Source organism: Dromiciops gliroides, chromosome 4, assembly GCF_019393635.1.
Source record: "Dromiciops gliroides isolate mDroGli1 chromosome 4, mDroGli1.pri, whole genome shotgun sequence".
Lineage (NCBI taxonomy): Eukaryota > Metazoa > Chordata > Mammalia > Microbiotheria > Microbiotheriidae > Dromiciops > Dromiciops gliroides.
Window position 1 is genome coordinate 168,056,307 of NC_057864.1, and position 21,318 is coordinate 168,077,624.

Below are 21,318 nucleotides of genomic sequence, written 5' to 3' on the forward strand. Positions count from 1 at the left end.
TGTGTGACCCTGGGCAAGTCACTTAACCCCAATTGCCTCACCAAAAAAAAAAAAAAAGTGAGGGTGGAGTAGAAAAGGTACTCTGTATACAACAAAATCAGGTATGATTTCTTATACCACAAGTGATGCTTAAAATCCAAAAGAGTCACAGTAGTCCATGTTAACAAAGATATAAAATGTAATAAAACAATGATTACACCAATTATACTTTAAATAAAAGCAAAGACATTGTGATCTGAACTCTTTTCTTAGGTAGATAACCTGGATGACCAGGCAAATGAGCACTTGGGTTTCTTAGTCCTTTCAGCTGGAGCATCCTCCTGTGTGTTTCTTTGGGAGGTGACATGTTTTTTTGAGAAACAATGAAGTGGGAAGAAGTATCTCCTATTGGACTTAAGAAGGTTGCTCCTTGGGGCACCAATACTGGCTTGGCAGCAAAACTCAGCATAGATTCTTGATTCCTGGATTCTTGTGGCTGGCTCTCCTAACCTTTCAAAGTTTACCAGGTCTGAGACACCATTCCCTTCACCTATAATGGAAAAGAACAGAGGTAGAAGCCAAGAACTAAGGCCTTTTCACAGAACCACATGACCTCAGAGGGCAGAAGACACCATTTTCTGTCATTGGATTGTTGTGAGCAAAGGAGTCACACTATACAGCAGCTGAATGGAAAATGGCCAAAAAGCCTAGTTCAGGCCAGGCTTTTCTGAAGGCCTCTGAAACCAAATAGCCTCCTCTTCACCATGTGAATAGCCAACCAGAACAAGGTACAGAATATCATGCATACTCCAGTCTCCTAGAAGCAGGCTCCCTACCCTCATCCACACAGAAAGATGCCTGTATGCCATCTGAGGCCTTCTGGGCCTGCACCAAATCCTTATTACGTTTCTCTGATTTAAAAAAAAATGTATTGTCCCAATACTTAAAGGATGAAATTTAAACTTATTTAACTTTTTCTATATCCTAATCCTATACTATGCCTACAACTTTATGTAACAATGCAGAGAACTACAGTTATGTTCCAGAGGGGTTGGGGAGCTTGCCCTATCCCTATCAACCAGCAAGCATTTATTAATTTGTGCCAAGCATTATACTTGGCACTAGGACCCCTTGGCACACGAGCCACTAGTTGTGGGCTTGTGCATGTGGACTGGGTTTAGTCTTGGGGGAACCAGGCCTTTAAAAAGAGAAGAGTTCAGACACTTGACACTTACTAACTGTGTGACCCTGGGCAAGTCACTTAACCCCCATTGCCCCGAAAAAAAAAAAAGAAAAAGAAGAGTTAGGCTCTTAAACTTTAATTCTCTTGCTCTTTAGGTACCCATCCTGGATCTCCAGGGAAAATCACTTAAAGTTTAGTTCTGACTCATATCTAAGGGCTTCCCAAAAGCAGGGAGTAAAAATGGTTCTTGTACTTAGCATACAATGTAAATTAGATGTGGAACAGCTATTTCTGTCTTCCAAACTAAAGAAATGCTTAACACAAGAAACTCAGAAGTGTGCATTAACAAAGACTTAAAAGAAACAGCAGTTAACTTGTAGCTATTGTTGTATCTTCCAAGAAGGTAAAATACTTAAAATATGAAAACATGAAGCTTTTAGTGGGATTGCTAAATAGTTATTTTCCATTCACCTTAGGTCTGCAGTCTTCCTCAAGGTCTGTATTTTCTGATCATCCAGGCCACTTGTTGGGGTCCTCCTCCTCTTGGTGATCATCTTTCCCTCTTAAGAAGCACTTTAGATGGCACCTCTTCTAATGAAGTTGGCACTCAGCTTAGGCCCCAGGAGCCCCTGATCTCTTAAATTTATAAGAAAGCTTCTAAGCCTAGCTATGTGCATCTCAACAGGGCAACTATTCAATCACCTGTACTCAGGGAAAGATCACAAAACAGAAGAGGCATCAAGGGCTCAAGGCCCAGGCTAAAGCTTTTCAAGGCGGGACATGTGCCCTTTGCAGTCACCTGACTACTGACATGGGAAAGGTTGCCCCTTCCTGACTCCTCTAATTAGAGAATCCTGCCTTTCATAGGCTGACGAGGAAGGAAAAGACTAAAGAGAAATCTCACTTCTTTTTAAGGTCTACTGCATAGGGCAGGGCTTCTTAAATTTTTTCCACTCTCAACCCCTTTTTGCCTGAGGAATTTTTAGATGACTCGAGTATATAGGCATATAAAATAGGTATACATAACCTTTTACTGTTGCCAAAATTTTTGAGAACACCCCCCCCCCAAATTCAGTTACTCAACCCCATAAGGGGTCTCAATCCACAGTGTAAGAAGCTTTGGCATAGTGAACTCTTCCTGCCTCAGTAACCAATCTGATTGCCATCACAGAGACTGTTGTCCAACAGAGATTGCTGCATCATCCTAAAGCTCAGGCTTTTAGCAGTAAGTCAGCATAAATGGCCTTGTGGAAAGAACCAGGAAAAATATGTCATAGGAATGGACCGAGTTCCAGCCATACGTCCTGGAATTTACTCTAATCAGAACCAATAGAAAAATGGAGGGAAAGCCCTGATTCATACCTGTTATGCTCTCACTAGTCCCCCAAAGGTATACAGCTTCAAGGTATCTCAGAGGTCATATAGTTCAACCACTTTCTTTTTAGATGAGGAAACTTTGGAGTTTGTTAGCTCCTCAAGGTCACACGTGTTAGAGGTGGTATTTGAACCCAGGTCATGGGATCACAGATTAAGAGCTAGAAGGGACCTCAGAAGCAATCTAGTCCAATATGCTTGTTTTATAGATGAGAAAACTGAGACCCAGGGAGGCTGTGACTTGGCCAAGGTCACAAGTACCAGCAGTGATATTTGAACCCTGGCATGTCCTCTGATTCTAGAACCAGTGTACTTTGGACTGTACTATGATGTTGCCCTTGCCCTTCATTCTCACCAGATGACAACTTATTGTCCCCTAAACACACCATTTGTTAGAAAAGCACTATTTAAATATGAATTTTATTTTTCCATCTCCTGGTTCTCACCCCAAAATGTCCTCCCTCTTTAGCAGGGTGCCCAGCACATAGTAGGTGCTATATAAATGCTCATTCCCTTCTTCCCTTCCATCTCTCAAAAGCTTATTCGTCCTTCCAGATCCTGCTTAAGGCTTTCTTCCTCAGGGAAGCCTTTTTTGACTCCTCAAGAGTCTCCACTGATCTCTTAGTATTCAAGTACACATTATTAGACCATGCATTTGATGCTAGATACAGATACTTACTATTCACTTTGTATAGAATTTATACTTATTTACTTAGGTTGATGTATCTTCTACCGTGTAAGAAGCTTCTCAGGGCAGGACTTTGTCACTTTGTATCCCCACATCTAGCATGGTGCCTTGCCAATAGCTGTCATCTGGGGTTTTTTTGGGGTTTTTTTGTTTGTTTGTTTGTTTTAGTGAGGCAATTGGGGTTAAGTGACTTGCCCAGGGTCACACAGCTAGTAAGTGTTAAGTGTCTGAGGCCGGATTTGAACTCAGGTACTCCTGATTCCAGGGCTGTTGCTCTATCCACTGCACCACCTAGCTGCCCCTGTCATCTGTTTTTATTTAGCTATGTATTTATGGCCAAAGTATTTCCTTGACCTCGCAAGAGCAAGGGCCTAAAGTATCTATCAGTACAGTAGTCTTTGTTGTTGAGTTGTTTCAGTCATGTCTGACTTGTCGTGATCCCATTTGGGGTTTTCTTGTCAAAGGTACTGGAGTGATTTGCCATTTTCTTCTACTGGGCAGTAATAATAGACTCGAAAGTACACAAGAGTTTGATATGGTGGGAAAATGGGGTACGGATTGGTGGGAGGTGGGGTTCTTAGGAATTCCTCTTTAAAGAATTACACCCTCTTGCACGCAAAACTTAGTTAGAACAAGGTGATAGTTTATTTAGGGCCAAGGGAAGTGAAGGGTGGGGGGAGGGGAAACCATGAAAGAAATCCTTGGACTTTTCATGGGGCGATTTGGCATAAAGCACATGGCTCAGAGGTACCAAATCTCCTCGAACAGGAGACTGGAAGGTACTTTTATAGAGACCTGATGGGGATGGACCATCTGCCTGTGGAAAGTTCCTTTAGTGAAGGTGGACCATCCCCCACTGGTGGTAGCTGGGGGAATTGGGTGAGGAGTGGAGGACCATCCCCCACTGGTAGTGACTAGAGGAATTGGGTGAGGGGTGGCTACGGATCCCTCTTCAGGACACAAAGGCCGCAGCCACACCCAAATTTATCTCCCCAGGGTAAGGGAGACCAGAATGAAGGGTAGGATTCCGAAGCTAGCTCAGTCCGATTTGGTTCAGCTTATCTCTCTAGGCGTTATCTGTCCTCTGGTTTAGTTTCTCAAGAAGATTCCTTGGTGTGCCCCAGAGAACTTCTGGGGTGCTCTGCACCCCATGACAAGTTGCTCTGGTGTCTGGCCTGAGAGCCTAAAGGGACAGACACCCAGTCAGGCTGAGGCAGTGTCCTTTTTTTGGGTAACAGTAAGAAAAGTAAACCAAGGTAAATGTTCTTGATGAAATTTAGATCTCTCTTTCCCCAAAGGGAAAGACTGGAGAATGGTAAGTAAGGCCAGTTTCCCATTGAATGCAAGGGCCAGTTCTTGAGATTTCAGTCCCTTTCTTCCTAAAAGGGAAGGAAACCAGAGAAAGACAATGCCTGTAAAAATTGAAAGAAACGTGACCATAGTGACATGGGGCTTAGGATAAATCAGAAGAAGTTTCTCCTGTGAGAAGCAAAACCAAAGATGACCAGATAACAGGACAGACATATGGAGGAATCAAGGGAATATTAAAGTTTGGATTGACCCACTAGATATCAGGACAGACACACTTAAGATAAAACTCTACAGCAGGAAAGTCAATTAGGCCTGGCTACTACCTCACCAGAGCTAACCCCAAAGGTCAGGACCATCATTTCAAAAAAATCCCCCTTGACTCAAAGGAATATGACAAACATCCAAGCTTTCCCCACCCCACCCCAAAAGGGAACTTTCCAGTTTTCAAGTGGACACCCCATCTATCCTCTATAAAAGCTTTTGCTTTCTCTCTATTTGTGGAGGAGGTTTCTAAGCCCTTCTCCCCAAGGGGTGAAGTCTTTGACATTTCACTTGGTCACTTTCTCTAGCACCAAATAAAAGACCATTTTAATTCTAATTGGACTGTGTGCAAGAGTGTAATTCTTGTTTAAGTAATACCTAAGAACCACCACCTTTCCCTGTGACAATAGGTTCTATTCAGCCTATTGCCAAATAGGACAGCATGCAACAGATTGGAAGGGTTTATATACAGTTTAAACAAAGAGGAAAAGTGGGAGAAAGACCCACTCCCAAAGGGAGGAGAGGGTGTGTGAGGAATTTAGTTCAGTTCAAGGTCTTGAAGATCTCTTCAAAAAGAAAAAGGATTATTCCAAAGTTGGGGGATAACTGAAGACAAGGTACATATCCATAGTCACATATCCTGCAGTCAGGTAGGTCTTGATTGGTTGGCTTCATAGTTACTGATTCCCCTACATGTCCAGTCGAGTTTACTTTCACTAAGGCAGAAAAAAAAAGATTGTTGGTGAAGACAGTTGTTCTGGTTATCTGGATAACTGGGGGAACTTAAAGCAAATCAAGGTACACATTTTCACACAATGAAAATAATAACTCCCATTGGTTATAATCCATTAGGTTTATAAAGGACTTTACTTATAACCTCGTTCTTTAAGTAGGTGCTAGTACAAGTAGCATTTTGCCTGTTGGACGAATGAGCTCTTAAGACACTTGCACATGACCCCTCTGGGAAGAGCCCAGCCACTGTGGGCTCTCCCGGCGGGCAGGCACCCTTGAAGTTGTGCAGAAGCCTCCGCAGTATTCATTGAGTTGAGTGTTTTGTGGTTATTTTTGGAGAGCCAACCCAGCATCTGGGAAAAAACTCTCCTCAGGAGAGGGAAGGGAGGAGCCTGGGCTTGGAGCAGCCGCCAACGCGTGATTGGCTGTCCGGAAGCAGTATGCTAATTAGAACTCCTGAGGCTTTCGGGGTTGGGGGCCGCTTCTAGTTGGAAAAATAAGGTGTTGGGAGTTTTTGGTTTGGCGTGTTTGTTTTGGAAGATGCATCGCGTCGGTTTTGGGTGGGGGAGTGGAGGATTTAGAAAAGTAGCCATGAGCTAACAGTGTGGGGGATCCACTGTGGCGGTCGCGTCAGGAGATTGCTAGCTAAGACTATACTTTCAGGGATCATTTCTATAGTATGTTACTAGAGAATTGTGGCTGAAAGTGTAGCACGGAGGTAACCACGAGGAGGAGCTGTGGCGTTCTCTTCTGAGCGTGAAGCCGGTTTGTGGTGCTGCTTGCTAGCAGCTGCCGCTTGCCATTGATGATCGTTCTTCTCTGCTTTCGGGTAGAGCGAGAGGAAGAGAACGCAGGCTGAGTGGCTCACTCCTGTTTTCTTATGTGTCGTTTCAATGTCAGGACTTTTCGTTATTTAGTAGGTCTTGGTTAAGTTTGCTTAATCGAGGTTTTTTTTTAAGATACATTGTATTGTTTGATTTTTTTTTTCTCAATAGTTGGTTAAGTGGTGGAAATTAAATGCAGCTTATAATTATGGGCATTTCTATTTATTACTAGTTTTTATTTTTCCTTCGAGGGAGGTAAAAATAGACCTAAAATGCCCAACATTTTCCCAGTATTATTCCACCTACTGTATAAAGAGAAAAAAGGAAAGAAGTCAAAACCTAATGGTAGAGTAAACATTTAACGTTTTGCAAGTAGTTTGGGGTTTAGTTCAGGGGATATATTGGTGGGTCTGAAGTCAGGAAAACATCTTCCTGACTTCAAATCTAGCCTCAGACTTTTTTTTTTTTTTTTTAAGTGAGACAATTGGGGTTAAGTGACTTGCCCAGGGTCACACAGCTAGTAAGTGTCAAGTGTCTGAGGCCACATTTGAACTCAGGTCCTCCTGAATTCAGGGCTGGTGTTCTATCCACTGCACCACCTAGCTGCCCCCTAGCCTCAGACATTTATTAGCTGTCATTATCTATAAAATGAGCTAGAGGAGGAAATGGCAAACCACTCCCAGTATCTTGGACCAGAAAACCCCAGTTGGGGTCACCAAAACTCAAACATCACTCAGTAACAACAACCAGTAGTTCATCTCTAACAATAGGACATGGGAACAAGAAGGAAAAGCTACCTGGGTACGGAAGGGGTGGGGTGGAGTGGGGGTGGGTAGGAGCAGAGCAGGAAGAAGAGGAGCAGGCTTTAGGGCCAGTGGCTGCATCCAAGGAAAGTGTCAAGCACCTCTGCCTCACTGAGGCTGTAAGCTCCTTCCACTCACTGAACAGAAGGGTTATTCTGAAAGAAGAATGGGCTTGAGGGGCATCTAGGTGGCGCAGTGGATAGAGCGCCAGCCCTGGAGTCAGGAGGACCTGAGTTCAAATCTGGCCTCAGACACTTAACACTTACTAGCTGTGTGACCCTGGGCAAGTCACTTAACCCCAATTGCCTCACTAAAAAAAAAAAAAAGAATAATGGGTTTGGGGTCATGGCAGGGTTAAGGTAAAAACCAGTCATATTCAAAGACATTTCCATCTGTTTGGGTGGTTTGGGGTTTTTTACATTACCAAAATTTCGCCCAGTATTCCTTTCGTCTCCCTTTCTCAGAGAGCCATAGTATATAGGCAATGAGACTCTTAAAAGAAAAAAAAAGTAGGAAGAATGAAGAGAAAATTATGAGCAAGGCCAATTGATATATCAAACATATTAGTTTTTTACCATTAATTCATCTCCAAGGTCACGACTGAGAAACAAGAAATGAAATTCAGCCTGGATGGATACCTGATGTATCAGGGTAGTATTTGAGAGGAAAAGAGTGGTTGGTACCAGCAGGAATGACTGGGCAAGGCATTGGGGTACAGATACACAGTCCAAAACCATCATGAAACAAAGACACACACACACACACACACACACACACACACACACACACACACACACACACACGGTCTTTAAGAAGCTTTATTTCTATAAGGGAAAAATGGAAGCCAGCATCTCTGTCTTTGTCTCACCCATTCTTTCATTTACCTTAATCCAGACATGATGGGCCCTTTTTTCCTACCCCTGCTTCCATCACTCCCTTCCCCTCCAACACACAACTCTCTACCTACATTCTTACTCCTCCCCTTCCAACCACACACTCCATCTCCTCAGGTCTCTACCATGGTGTTAGCACAAGATGACATCTGGGCTCTCCCTCTAAGCCCCTCTCCTTCCTATACCTTCCTCCTCCTGGGCACTGCCTGTTGCCTCCTACAGCAGGACCATTGGGTTAGTTTTCTGTGCAGTCCATCTTCCCCAGTGATACTTCCAAGACGTTGCCTTCCCCAGTGTAGACAACTGCCCATGGAAGCAAGGCCCCTGCCTCCCAACTTGGCCCCAGGTCCCAGGCCCAACCACTGCTTGCTCCCTGGCTCAGCTTCCTGAGTGACTCCCAAATACTGCCAGCATCAAGTACAAATTCCAGTTTGGGGCATGTTTAGTGTGACACAAACAGTCTTACCTCAGCCTCCCTTTCCAGGACTTCCCCTCATGCATTCCACTCTCCAGCCAAAACAAATCCCTGCCCAACCTTCCCTGGCCACAAAAACTGTGTCTCCCCCTGCCTTTTGCACATGGCCCCTCTCCATCTCCTAGAATGCTCTCCCTCTTGATTTGGTCCAGCCTATTGGAGGCCGAAGCTCTCACCATGGCTCAGACCAAGTGCAGGGTCCACAAGAGGCCTTTCCCCACTTCCCCAATTGGTAGTGATCTCATCCTCTCTTCTCTACACTGTGTAGTGGATTCTCAGGGCTCCATGGGTTTCCATTTTCCCCTTGTAGAAGTAGAAGCTTCTCAACGACACTCTGTGTGTGCTTTGTGGTGATTTTGTTCTGTGCATCTCCACCTAGGTTCTAAAAACTACCTGACACATAGTAGGCACTTAACAAAAGTTTCTTGATTGATTGTGTTGTTTTGGGTCCAGGTCCTTCTACCCACGTTCTAACAAGAGTCTTGTTCAGAGTGGGTGCTTCAGAAGGGCTTGTTACAGGTCATTGTGTGTGTTTGAAGTCATCAAGTCATCAAGGTGCCTGGCTGGAGGGAGGGGATATGTTGATGAGGAAGAGTGTGGCTCAAAGGAGTCAGACAGAGGTGCTCCACTTGGGGGGATGGGGCTGTCACTGACCATTTGGACGTATGGGCAGGGGGTCGTGGACACAGGAGGTGTGGACTGTCTCTGGGTGCCGGGTGGGTTTGGGGTGAAGGCAGTGGAGGGTGGAAAGGTGGCCATGAGTGGAAGGAGCGTGGGTTTGGTAGTGGTGGGTCCAGGTTGGTGCTGTGAGTCAAGACTATACTTTCAGGGATCATTTCTATAGTATGTTACTAGAGAATTGTGGCTGAAAGTGTAGCACGGAGGTAACCACGAGGAGGAGCTGTGGCGTTCCCTTCTGAGCGTGAAACCGGTGTGTGGTGCTGCTTGCTAGCAGCTGCCGCTTGCCATTGATGATCGTTCTTCTCTGCTTTCGGGTAGAGCGAGAGGAAGAGAACGCAGGCTGAGTGGCTCACTCCTGTTTTCTTATGTGTCGTTTCAATGTCAGGACTTTTCGTTATTTAGTAGGTCTTGGTTAAGTTTGCTTAATCGAGGTTTTTTTTTAAGATACATTGTATTGTTTGATTTTTTTTTTCTCAATAGTTGGTTAAGTGGTGGAAATTAAATGCAGCTTATAATTATGGGCATTTCTATTTATTACTAGTTTTTATTTTTCCTTCGAGGGAGGTAAAAATAGACCTAAAATGCCCAACATTTTCCCAGTATTATTCCACCTACTGTATAAAGAGAAAAAAGGAAAGAAGTCAAAACCTAATGGTAGAGTAAACATTTAACGTTTTGCAAGTAGTTTGGGGTTTAGTTCAGGGGATATATTGGTGGGTCTGAAGTCAGGAAAACATCTTCCTGACTTCAAATCTAGCCTCAGACTTTTTTTTTTTTTTTTTAAGTGAGGCAATTGGGGTTAAGTGACTTGCCCAGGGTCACACAGCTAGTAAGTGTCAAGTGTCTGAGGCCACATTTGAACTCAGGTCCTCCTGAATTCAGGGCTGGTGTTCTATCCACTGCACCACCTAGCTGCCCCCTAGCCTCAGACATTTATTAGCTGTCATTATCTATAAAATGAGCTAGAGGAGGAAATGGCAAACCACTCCCAGTATCTTGGACCAGAAAACCCCAGTTGGGGTCACCAAAACTCAAACATCACTCAGTAACAACAACCAGTAGTTCATCTCTAACAATAGGACATGGGAACAAGAAGGAAAAGCTACCTGGGTACGGAAGGGGTGGGGTGGAGTGGGGGTGGGTAGGAGCAGAGCAGGAAGAAGAGGAGCAGGCTTTAGGGCCAGTGGCTGCATCCAAGGAAAGTGTCAAGCACCTCTGCCTCACTGAGGCTGTAAGCTCCTTCCACTCACTGAACAGAAGGGTTATTCTGAAAGAAGAATGGGCTTGAGGGGCATCTAGGTGGCGCAGTGGATAGAGCGCCAGCCCTGGAGTCAGGAGGACCTGAGTTCAAATCTGGCCTCAGACACTTAACACTTACTAGCTGTGTGACCCTGGGCAAGTCACTTAACCCCAATTGCCTCACTAAAAAAAAAAAAAAAGAATAATGGGTTTGGGGTCATGGCAGGGTTAAGGTAAAAACCAGTCATATTCAAAGACATTTCCATCTGTTTGGGTGGTTTGGGGTTTTTTACATTACCAAAATTTCGCCCAGTATTCCTTTCGTCTCCCTTTCTCAGAGAGCCATAGTATATAGGCAATGAGACTCTTAAAAGAAAAAAAAAGTAGGAAGAATGAAGAGAAAATTATGAGCAAGGCCAATTGATATATCAAACATATTAGTTTTTTACCATTAATTCATCTCCAAGGTCACGACTGAGAAACAAGAAATGAAATTCAGCCTGGATGGATACCTGATGTATCAGGGTAGTATTTGAGAGGAAAAGAGTGGTTGGTACCAGCAGGAATGACTGGGCAAGGCATTGGGGTACAGATACACAGTCCAAAACCATCATGAAACAAAGACACACACACACACACACACACACACACACACACACACACACACACACACACACACGGTCTTTAAGAAGCTTTATTTCTATAAGGGAAAAATGGAAGCCAGCATCTCTGTCTTTGTCTCACCCATTCTTTCATTTACCTTAATCCAGACATGATGGGCCCTTTTTTCCTACCCCTGCTTCCATCACTCCCTTCCCCTCCAACACACAACTCTCTACCTACATTCTTACTCCTCCCCTTCCAACCACACACTCCATCTCCTCAGGTCTCTACCATGGTGTTAGCACAAGATGACATCTGGGCTCTCCCTCTAAGCCCCTCTCCTTCCTATACCTTCCTCCTCCTGGGCACTGCCTGTTGCCTCCTACAGCAGGACCATTGGGTTAGTTTTCTGTGCAGTCCATCTTCCCCAGTGATACTTCCAAGACGTTGCCTTCCCCAGTGTAGACAACTGCCCATGGAAGCAAGGCCCCTGCCTCCCAACTTGGCCCCAGGTCCCAGGCCCAACCACTGCTTGCTCCCTGGCTCAGCTTCCTGAGTGACTCCCAAATACTGCCAGCATCAAGTACAAATTCCAGTTTGGGGCATGTTTAGTGTGACACAAACAGTCTTACCTCAGCCTCCCTTTCCAGGACTTCCCCTCATGCATTCCACTCTCCAGCCAAAACAAATCCCTGCCCAACCTTCCCTGGCCACAAAAACTGTGTCTCCCCCTGCCTTTTGCACATGGCCCCTCTCCATCTCCTAGAATGCTCTCCCTCTTGATTTGGTCCAGCCTATTGGAGGCCGAAGCTCTCACCATGGCTCAGACCAAGTGCAGGGTCCACAAGAGGCCTTTCCCCACTTCCCCAATTGGTAGTGATCTCATCCTCTCTTCTCTACACTGTGTAGTGGATTCTCAGGGCTCCATGGGTTTCCATTTTCCCCTTGTAGAAGTAGAAGCTTCTCAACGACACTCTGTGTGTGCTTTGTGGTGATTTTGTTCTGTGCATCTCCACCTAGGTTCTAAAAACTACCTGACACATAGTAGGCACTTAACAAAAGTTTCTTGATTGATTGTGTTGTTTTGGGTCCAGGTCCTTCTACCCACGTTCTAACAAGAGTCTTGTTCAGAGTGGGTGCTTCAGAAGGGCTTGTTACAGGTCATTGTGTGTGTTTGAAGTCATCAAGTCATCAAGGTGCCTGGCTGGAGGGAGGGGATATGTTGATGAGGAAGAGTGTGGCTCAAAGGAGTCAGACAGAGGTGCTCCACTTGGGGGGATGGGGCTGTCACTGACCATTTGGACGTATGGGCAGGGGGTCGTGGACACAGGAGGTGTGGACTGTCTCTGGGTGCCGGGTGGGTTTGGGGTGAAGGCAGTGGAGGGTGGAAAGGTGGCCATGAGTGGAAGGAGCGTGGGTTTGGTAGTGGTGGGTCCAGGTTGGTGCTGTGAGTCAAGACTATACTTTCAGGGATCATTTCTATAGTATGTTACTAGAGAATTGTGGCTGAAAGTGTAGCACGGAGGTAACCACGAGGAGGAGCTGTGGCGTTCCCTTCTGAGCGTGAAGCCGGTGTGTGGTGCTGCTTGCTAGCAGCTGCCGCTTGCCATTGATGATCGTTCTTCTCTGCTTTCGGGTAGAGCGAGAGGAAGAGAACGCAGGCTGAGTGGCTCACTCCTGTTTTCTTATGTGTCGTTTCAATGTCAGGACTTTTCGTTATTTAGTAGGTCTTGGTTAAGTTTGCTTAATCGAGGTTTTTTTTAAGATACATTGTATTGTTTGATTTTTTTTTTCTCAATAGTTGGTTAAGTGGTGGAAATTAAATGCAGCTTATAATTATGGGCATTTCTATTTATTACTAGTTTTTATTTTTCCTTCGAGGGAGGTAAAAATAGACCTAAAATGCCCAACATTTTCCCAGTATTATTCCACCTACTGTATAAAGAGAAAAAAGGAAAGAAGTCAAAACCTAATGGTAGAGTAAATATTTAACGTTTTGCAAGTAGTTTGGGGTTTAGTTCAGGGGATATATTGGTGGGTCTGAAGTCAGGAAAACATCTTCCTGACTTCAAATCTAGCCTCAGACTTTTTTTTTTTTTTTTAAGTGAGGCAATTGGGGTTAAGTGACTTGCCCAGGGTCACACAGCTAGTAAGTGTCAAGTGTCTGAGGCCACATTTGAACTCAGGTCCTCCTGAATTCAGGGCTGGTGTTCTATCCACTGCACCACCTAGCTGCCCCCTAGCCTCAGACATTTATTAGCTGTCATTATCTATAAAATGAGCTAGAGGAGGAAATGGCAAACCACTCCCAGTATCTTGGACCAGAAAACCCCAGTTGGGGTCACCAAAACTCAAACATCACTCAGTAACAACAACCAGTAGTTCATCTCTAACAATAGGACATGGGAACAAGAAGGAAAAGCTACCTGGGTACGGAAGGGGTGGGGTGGAGTGGGGGTGGGTAGGAGCAGAGCAGGAAGAAGAGGAGCAGGCTTTAGGGCCAGTGGCTGCATCCAAGGAAAGTGTCAAGCACCTCTGCCTCACTGAGGCTGTAAGCTCCTTCCACTCACTGAACAGAAGGGTTATTCTGAAAGAAGAATGGGCTTGAGGGGCATCTAGGTGGCGCAGTGGATAGAGCGCCAGCCCTGGAGTCAGGAGGACCTGAGTTCAAATCTGGCCTCAGACACTTAACACTTACTAGCTGTGTGACCCTGGGCAAGTCACTTAACCCCAATTGCCTCACTAAAAAAAAAAAAAAAGAATAATGGGTTTGGGGTCATGGCAGGGTTAAGGTAAAAACCAGTCATATTCAAAGACATTTCCATCTGTTTGGGTGGTTTGGGGTTTTTTACATTACCAAAATTTCGCCCAGTATTCCTTTCGTCTCCCTTTCTCAGAGAGCCATAGTATATAGGCAATGAGACTCTTAAAAGAAAAAAAAAGTAGGAAGAATGAAGAGAAAATTATGAGCAAGGCCAATTGATATATCAAACATATTAGTTTTTTACCATTAATTCATCTCCAAGGTCACGACTGAGAAACAAGAAATGAAATTCAGCCTGGATGGATACCTGATGTATCAGGGTAGTATTTGAGAGGAAAAGAGTGGTTGGTACCAGCAGGAATGACTGGGCAAGGCATTGGGGTACAGATACACAGTCCAAAACCATCATGAAACAAAGACACACACACACACACACACACACACACACACACACACACACACACACACACACGGTCTTTAAGAAGCTTTATTTCTATAAGGGAAAAATGGAAGCCAGCATCTCTGTCTTTGTCTCACCCATTCTTTCATTTACCTTAATCCAGACATGATGGGCCCTTTTTTCCTACCCCTGCTTCCATCACTCCCTTCCCCTCCAACACACAACTCTCTACCTACATTCTTACTCCTCCCCTTCCAACCACACACTCCATCTCCTCAGGTCTCTACCATGGTGTTAGCACAAGATGACATCTGGGCTCTCCCTCTAAGCCCCTCTCCTTCCTATACCTTCCTCCTCCTGGGCACTGCCTGTTGCCTCCTACAGCAGGACCATTGGGTTAGTTTTCTGTGCAGTCCATCTTCCCCAGTGATACTTCCAAGACGTTGCCTTCCCCAGTGTAGACAACTGCCCATGGAAGCAAGGCCCCTGCCTCCCAACTTGGCCCCAGGTCCCAGGCCCAACCACTGCTTGCTCCCTGGCTCAGCTTCCTGAGTGACTCCCAAATACTGCCAGCATCAAGTACAAATTCCAGTTTGGGGCATGTTTAGTGTGACACAAACAGTCTTACCTCAGCCTCCCTTTCCAGGACTTCCCCTCATGCATTCCACTCTCCAGCCAAAACAAATCCCTGCCCAACCTTCCCTGGCCACAAAAACTGTGTCTCCCCCTGCCTTTTGCACATGGCCCCTCTCCATCTCCTAGAATGCTCTCCCTCTTGATTTGGTCCAGCCTATTGGAGGCCGAAGCTCTCACCATGGCTCAGACCAAGTGCAGGGTCCACAAGAGGCCTTTCCCCACTTCCCCAATTGGTAGTGATCTCATCCTCTCTTCTCTACACTGTGTAGTGGATTCTCAGGGCTCCATGGGTTTCCATTTTCCCCTTGTAGAAGTAGAAGCTTCTCAACGACACTCTGTGTGTGCTTTGTGGTGATTTTGTTCTGTGCATCTCCACCTAGGTTCTAAAAACTACCTGACACATAGTAGGCACTTAACAAAAGTTTCTTGATTGATTGTGTTGTTTTGGGTCCAGGTCCTTCTACCCACGTTCTAACAAGAGTCTTGTTCAGAGTGGGTGCTTCAGAAGGGCTTGTTACAGGTCATTGTGTGTGTTTGAAGTCATCAAGTCATCAAGGTGCCTGGCTGGAGGGAGGGGATATGTTGATGAGGAAGAGTGTGGCTCAAAGGAGTCAGACAGAGGTGCTCCACTTGGGGGGATGGGGCTGTCACTGACCATTTGGACGTATGGGCAGGGGGTCGTGGACACAGGAGGTGTGGACTGTCTCTGGGTGCCGGGTGGGTTTGGGGTGAAGGCAGTGGAGGGTGGAAAGGTGGCCATGAGTGGAAGGAGCGTGGGTTTGGTAGTGGTGGGTCCAGGTTGGTGCTGTGAGTCAAGACTATACTTTCAGGGATCATTTCTATAGTATGTTACTAGAGAATTGTGGCTGAAAGTGTAGCACGGAGGTAACCACGAGGAGGAGCTGTGGCGTTCCCTTCTGAGCGTGAAGCCGGTGTGTGGTGCTGCTTGCTAGCAGCTGCCGCTTGCCATTGATGATCGTTCTTCTCTGCTTTCGGGTAGAGCGAGAGGAAGAGAACGCAGGCTGAGTGGCTCACTCCTGTTTTCTTATGTGTCGTTTCAATGTCAGGACTTTTCGTTATTTAGTAGGTCTTGGTTAAGTTTGCTTAATCGAGGTTTTTTTTAAGATACATTGTATTGTTTGATTTTTTTTTTCTCAATAGTTGGTTAAGTGGTGGAAATTAAATGCAGCTTATAATTATGGGCATTTCTATTTATTACTAGTTTTTATTTTTCCTTCGAGGGAGGTAAAAATAGACCTAAAATGCCCAACATTTTCCCAGTATTATTCCACCTACTGTATAAAGAGAAAAAAGGAAAGAAGTCAAAACCTAATGGTAGAGTAAATATTTAACGTTTTGCAAGTAGTTTGGGGTTTAGTTCAGGGGATATATTGGTGGGTCTGAAGTCAGGAAAACATCTTCCTGACTTCAAATCTAGCCTCAGACTTTTTTTTTTTTTTTTAAGTGAGGCAATTGGGGTTAAGTGACTTGCCCAGGGTCACACAGCTAGTAAGTGTCAAGTGTCTGAGGCCACATTTGAACTCAGGTCCTCCTGAATTCAGGGCTGGTGTTCTATCCACTGCACCACCTAGCTGCCCCCTAGCCTCAGACATTTATTAGCTGTCATTATCTATAAAATGAGCTAGAGGAGGAAATGGCAAACCACTCCCAGTATCTTGGACCAGAAAACCCCAGTTGGGGTCACCAAAACTCAAACATCACTCAGTAACAACAACCAGTAGTTCATCTCTAACAATAGGACATGGGAACAAGAAGGAAAAGCTACCTGGGTACGGATGGGGTGGGGTGGTGTGGGGGTGGGTAGGAGCAGAGCAGGAAGAAGAGGAGCAGGCTTTAGGGCCAGTGGCTGCATCCAAGGAAAGTGTCAAGCACCTCTGCCTCACTGAGGCTGTAAGCTCCTTCCACTCACTGAACAGAAGGGTTATTCTGAAAGAAGAATGGGCTTGAGGGGCATCTAGGTGGCGCAGTGGATAGAGCGCCAGCCCTGGAGTCAGGAGGACCTGAGTTCAAATCTGGCCTCAGACACTTAACACTTACTAGCTGTGTGACCCTGGGCAAGTCACTTAACCCCAATTGCCTCACTAAAAAAAAAAAAAAAGAATAATGGGTTTGGGGTCATGGCAGGGTTAAGGTAAAAACCAGTCATATTCAAAGACATTTCCATCTGTTTGGGTGGTTTGGGGTTTTTTACATTACCAAAATTTCGCCCAGTATTCCTTTCGTCTCCCTTTCTCAGAGAGCCATAGTATATAGGCAATGAGACTCTTAAAAGAAAAAAAAAGTAGGAAGAATGAAGAGAAAATTATGAGCAAGGCCAATTGATATATCAAACATATTAGTTTTTTACCATTAATTCATCTCCAAGGTCACGACTGAGAAACAAGAAATGAAATTCAGCCTGGATGGATACCTGATGTATCAGGGTAGTATTTGAGAGGAAAAGAGTGGTTGGTACCAGCAGGAATGACTGGGCAAGGCATTGGGGTACAGATACACAGTCCAAAACCATCATGAAACAAAGACACACACACACACACACACACACACACACACACACACACACGGTCTTTAAGAAGCTTTATTTCTATAAGGGAAAAATGGAAGCCAGCATCTCTGTCTTTGTCTCACCCATTCTTTCATTTACCTTAATCCAGACATGATGGGCCCTTTTTTCCTACCCCTGCTTCCATCACTCCCTTCCCCTCCAACACACAACTCTCTACCTACATTCTTACTCCTCCCCTTCCAACCACACACTCCATCTCCTCAGGTCTCTACCATGGTGTTAGCACAAGATGACATCTGGGCTCTCCCTCTAAGCCCCTCTCCTTCCTATACCTTCCTCCTCCTGGGCACTGCCTGTTGCCTCCTACAGCAGGACCATTGGGTTAGTTTTCTGTGCAGTCCATCTTCCCCAGTGATACTTCCAAGACGTTGCCTTCCCCAGTGTAGACAACTGCCCATGGAAGCAAGGCCCCTGCCTCCCAACTTGGCCCCAGGTCCCAGGCCCAACCACTGCTTGCTCCCTGGCTCAGCTTCCTGAGTGACTCCCAAATACTGCCAGCATCAAGTACAAATTCCAGTTTGGGGCATGTTTAGTGTGACACAAACAGTCTTACCTCAGCCTCCCTTTCCAGGACTTCCCCTCATGCATTCCACTCTCCAGCCAAAACAAATCCCTGCCCAACCTTCCCTGGCCACAAAAACTGTGTCTCCCCCTGCCTTTTGCACATGGCCCCTCTCCATCTCCTAGAATGCTCTCCCTCTTGATTTGGTCCAGCCTATTGGAGGCCGAAGCTCTCACCATGGCTCAGACCAAGTGCAGGGTCCACAAGAGGCCTTTCCCCACTTCCCCAATTGGTAGTGATCTCATCCTCTCTTCTCTACACTGTGTAGTGGATTCTCAGGGCTCCATGGGTTTCCATTTTCCCCTTGTAGAAGTAGAAGCTTCTCAACGACACTCTGTGTGTGCTTTGTGGTGATTTTGTTCTGTGCATCTCCACCTAGGTTCTAAAAACTACCTGACACATAGTAGGCACTTAACAAAAGTTTCTTGATTGATTGTGTTGTTTTGGGTCCAGGTCCTTCTACCCACGTTCTAACAAGAGTCTTGTTCAGAGTGGGTGCTTCAGAAGGGCTTGTTACAGGTCATTGTGTGTGTTTGAAGTCATCAAGTCATCAAGGTGCCTGGCTGGAGGGAGGGGATATGTTGATGAGGAAGAGTGTGGCTCAAAGGAGTCAGACAGAGGTGCTCCACTTGGGGGGATGGGGCTGTCACTGACCATTTGGACGTATGGGCAGGGGGTCGTGGACACAGGAGGTGTGGACTGTCTCTGGGTGCCGGGTGGGTTTGGGGTGAAGGCAGTGGAGGGTGGAAAGGTGGCCATGAGTGGAAGGAGCGTGGGTTTGGTAGTGGTGGGTCCAGGTTGGTGCTGTGAGTCAAGACTATACTTTCAGGGATCATTTCTATAGTATGTTACTAGAGAATTGTGGCTGAAAGTGTAGCACGGAGGTAACCACGAGGAGGAGCTGTGGCGTTCCCTTCTGAGCGTGAAGCCGGTGTGTGGTGCTGCTTGCTAGCAGCTGCCGCTTGCCATTGATGATCGTTCTTCTCTGCTTTCGGGTAGAGCGAGAGGAAGAGAACGCAGGCTGAGTGGCTCACTCCTGTTTTCTTATGTGTCGTTTCAATGTCAGGACTTTTCGTTATTTAGTAGGTCTTGGTTAAGTTTGCTTAATCGAGGTTTTTTTTAAGATACATTGTATTGTTTGATTTTTTTTTCTCAATAGTTGGTTAAGTGGTGGAAATTAAATGCAGCTTATAATTATGGGCATTTCTATTTATTACTAGTTTTTATTTTTCCTTCGAGGGAGGTAAAAATAGACCTAAAATGCCCAACATTTTCCCAGTATTATTCCACCTACTGTATAAAGAGAAAAAAGGAAAGAAGTCAAAACCTAATGGTAGAGTAAACATTTAACGTTTTGCAAGTAGTTTGGGGTTTAGTTCAGGGGATATATTGGTGGGTCTGAAGTCAGGAAAACATCTTCCTGACTTCAAATCTAGCCTCAGACTTTTTTTTTTTTTTTTTAAGTGAGGCAATTGGGGTTAAGTGACTTGCCCAGGGTCACACAGCTAGTAAGTGTCAAGTGTCTGAGGCCACATTTGAACTCAGGTCCTCCTGAATTCAGGGCTGGTGTTCTATCCACTGCACCACCTAGCTGCCCCCTAGCCTCAGACATTTATTAGCTGTCATTATCTATAAAATGAGCTAGAGGAGGAAATGGCAAACCACTCCCAGTATCTTGGACCAGAAAACCCCAGTTGGGGTCACCAAAACTCAAACATCACTCAGTAACAACAACCAGTAGTTCATCTCTAACAATAGGACATGGGAACAAGAAGGAAAAGCTACCTGGGTACGGAAGGGGTGGGGTGGAGTGGGGGTGGGTAGGAGCAGAGCAGGAAGAAGAGGAGCAGGCTTTAGGGCCAGTGGCTGCATCCAAGGAAAGTGTCAAGCACCTCTGCCTCACTGAGGCTGTAAGCTCCTTCCACTCACTGAACAGAAGGGTTATTCTGAAAGAAGAATGGGCTTGAGGGGCATCTAGGTGGCGCAGTGGATAGAGCGCCAGCCCTGGAGTCAGGAGGACCTGAGTTCAAATCTGGCCTCAGACACTTAACACTTACTAGCTGTGTGACCCTGGGCAAGTCACTTAACCCCAATTGCCTCACTAAAAAAAAAAAAAAAAGAATAATGGGTTTGGGGTCATGGCAGGGTTAAGGTAAAAACCAGTCATATTCAAAGACATTTCCATCTGTTTGGGTGGTTTGGGGTTTTTTACATTACCAAAATTTCGCCCAGTATTCCTTTCGTCTCCCTTTCTCAGAGAGCCATAGTATATAGGCAATGAGACTCTTAAAAGAAAAAAAAAGTAGGAAGAATGAAGAGAAAATTATGAGCAAGGCCAATTGATATATCAAACATATTAGTTTTTTACCATTAATTCATCTCCAAGGTCACGACTGAGAAACAAGAAATGAAATTCAGCCTGGATGGATACCTGATGTATCAGGGTAGTATTTGAGAGGAAAAGAGTGGTTGGTACCAGCAGGAATGACTGGGCAAGGCATTGGGGTACAGATACACAGTCCAAAACCATCATGAAACAAAGACACACACACACACACACACACACACACACACACACACACACACACACACGGTCTTTAAGAAGCTTTATTTCTATAAGGGAAAAATGGAAGCCAGCATCTCTGTCTTTGTCTCACCCATTCTTTCATTTACCTTAATCCAGACATGATGGGCCCTTTTTTCCTACCCCTGCTTCCATCACTCCCTTCCCCTCCAACACACAACTCTCTACCTACATTCTTACTCCTCCCCTTCCAACCACACACTCCATCTCCTCAGGTCTCTACCATGGTGTTAGCACAAGATGACATCTGGGCTCTCCCTCTAAGCCCCTCTCCTTCCTATACCTTCCTCCTCCTGGGCACTGCCTGTTGCCTCCTACAGCAGGACCATTGGGTTAGTTTTCTGTGCAGTCCATCTTCCCCAGTGATACTTCCAAGACGTTGCCTTCCCCAGTGTAGACAACTGCCCATGGAAGCAAGGCCCCTGCCTCCCAACTTGGCCCCAGGTCCCAGGCCCAACCACTGCTTGCTCCCTGGCTCAGCTTCCTGAGTGACTCCCAAATACTGCCAGCATCAAGTACAAATTCCAGTTTGGGGCATGTTTAGTGTGACACAAACAGTCTTACCTCAGCCTCCCTTTCCAGGACTTCCCCTCATGCATTCCACTCTCCAGCCAAAACAAATCCCTGCCCAACCTTCCCTGGCCACAAAAACTGTGTCTCCCCCTGCCTTTTGCACATGGCCCCTCTCCATCTCCTAGAATGCTCTCCCTCTTGATTTGGTCCAGCCTATTGGAGGCCG

The 21,318-nt window shown here is 45.6% G+C and overlaps 1 protein-coding gene and 5 non-coding genes across 6 annotated transcripts in view; all 6 read left to right on the top strand.

Annotated features, from left to right (window-relative positions):
- The window catches only part of TEX14 (testis expressed 14, intercellular bridge forming factor), a 183,886-nt gene that overhangs the window by 39,511 nt on the left and 123,057 nt on the right, over positions 1-21,318 (top strand). The window lies entirely within an intron of this gene.
- On the top strand, positions 6,176-6,392 carry LOC122727189. Its single transcript, XR_006353127.1, has one exon. It is a non-coding gene; the product is annotated as a small nucleolar RNA U3 (small nucleolar RNA).
- On the top strand, positions 9,337-9,553 carry LOC122726832. Its single transcript, XR_006352826.1, has one exon. It is a non-coding gene; the product is annotated as a small nucleolar RNA U3 (small nucleolar RNA).
- On the top strand, positions 12,501-12,717 carry LOC122727194. The gene has a single exon (XR_006353131.1). It is a non-coding gene; the product is annotated as a small nucleolar RNA U3 (small nucleolar RNA).
- LOC122727195 lies at positions 15,661-15,877 on the top strand. Its single transcript, XR_006353132.1, has one exon. It is a non-coding gene; the product is annotated as a small nucleolar RNA U3 (small nucleolar RNA).
- LOC122727196 lies at positions 18,809-19,025 on the top strand. Its single transcript, XR_006353133.1, has one exon. It is a non-coding gene; the product is annotated as a small nucleolar RNA U3 (small nucleolar RNA).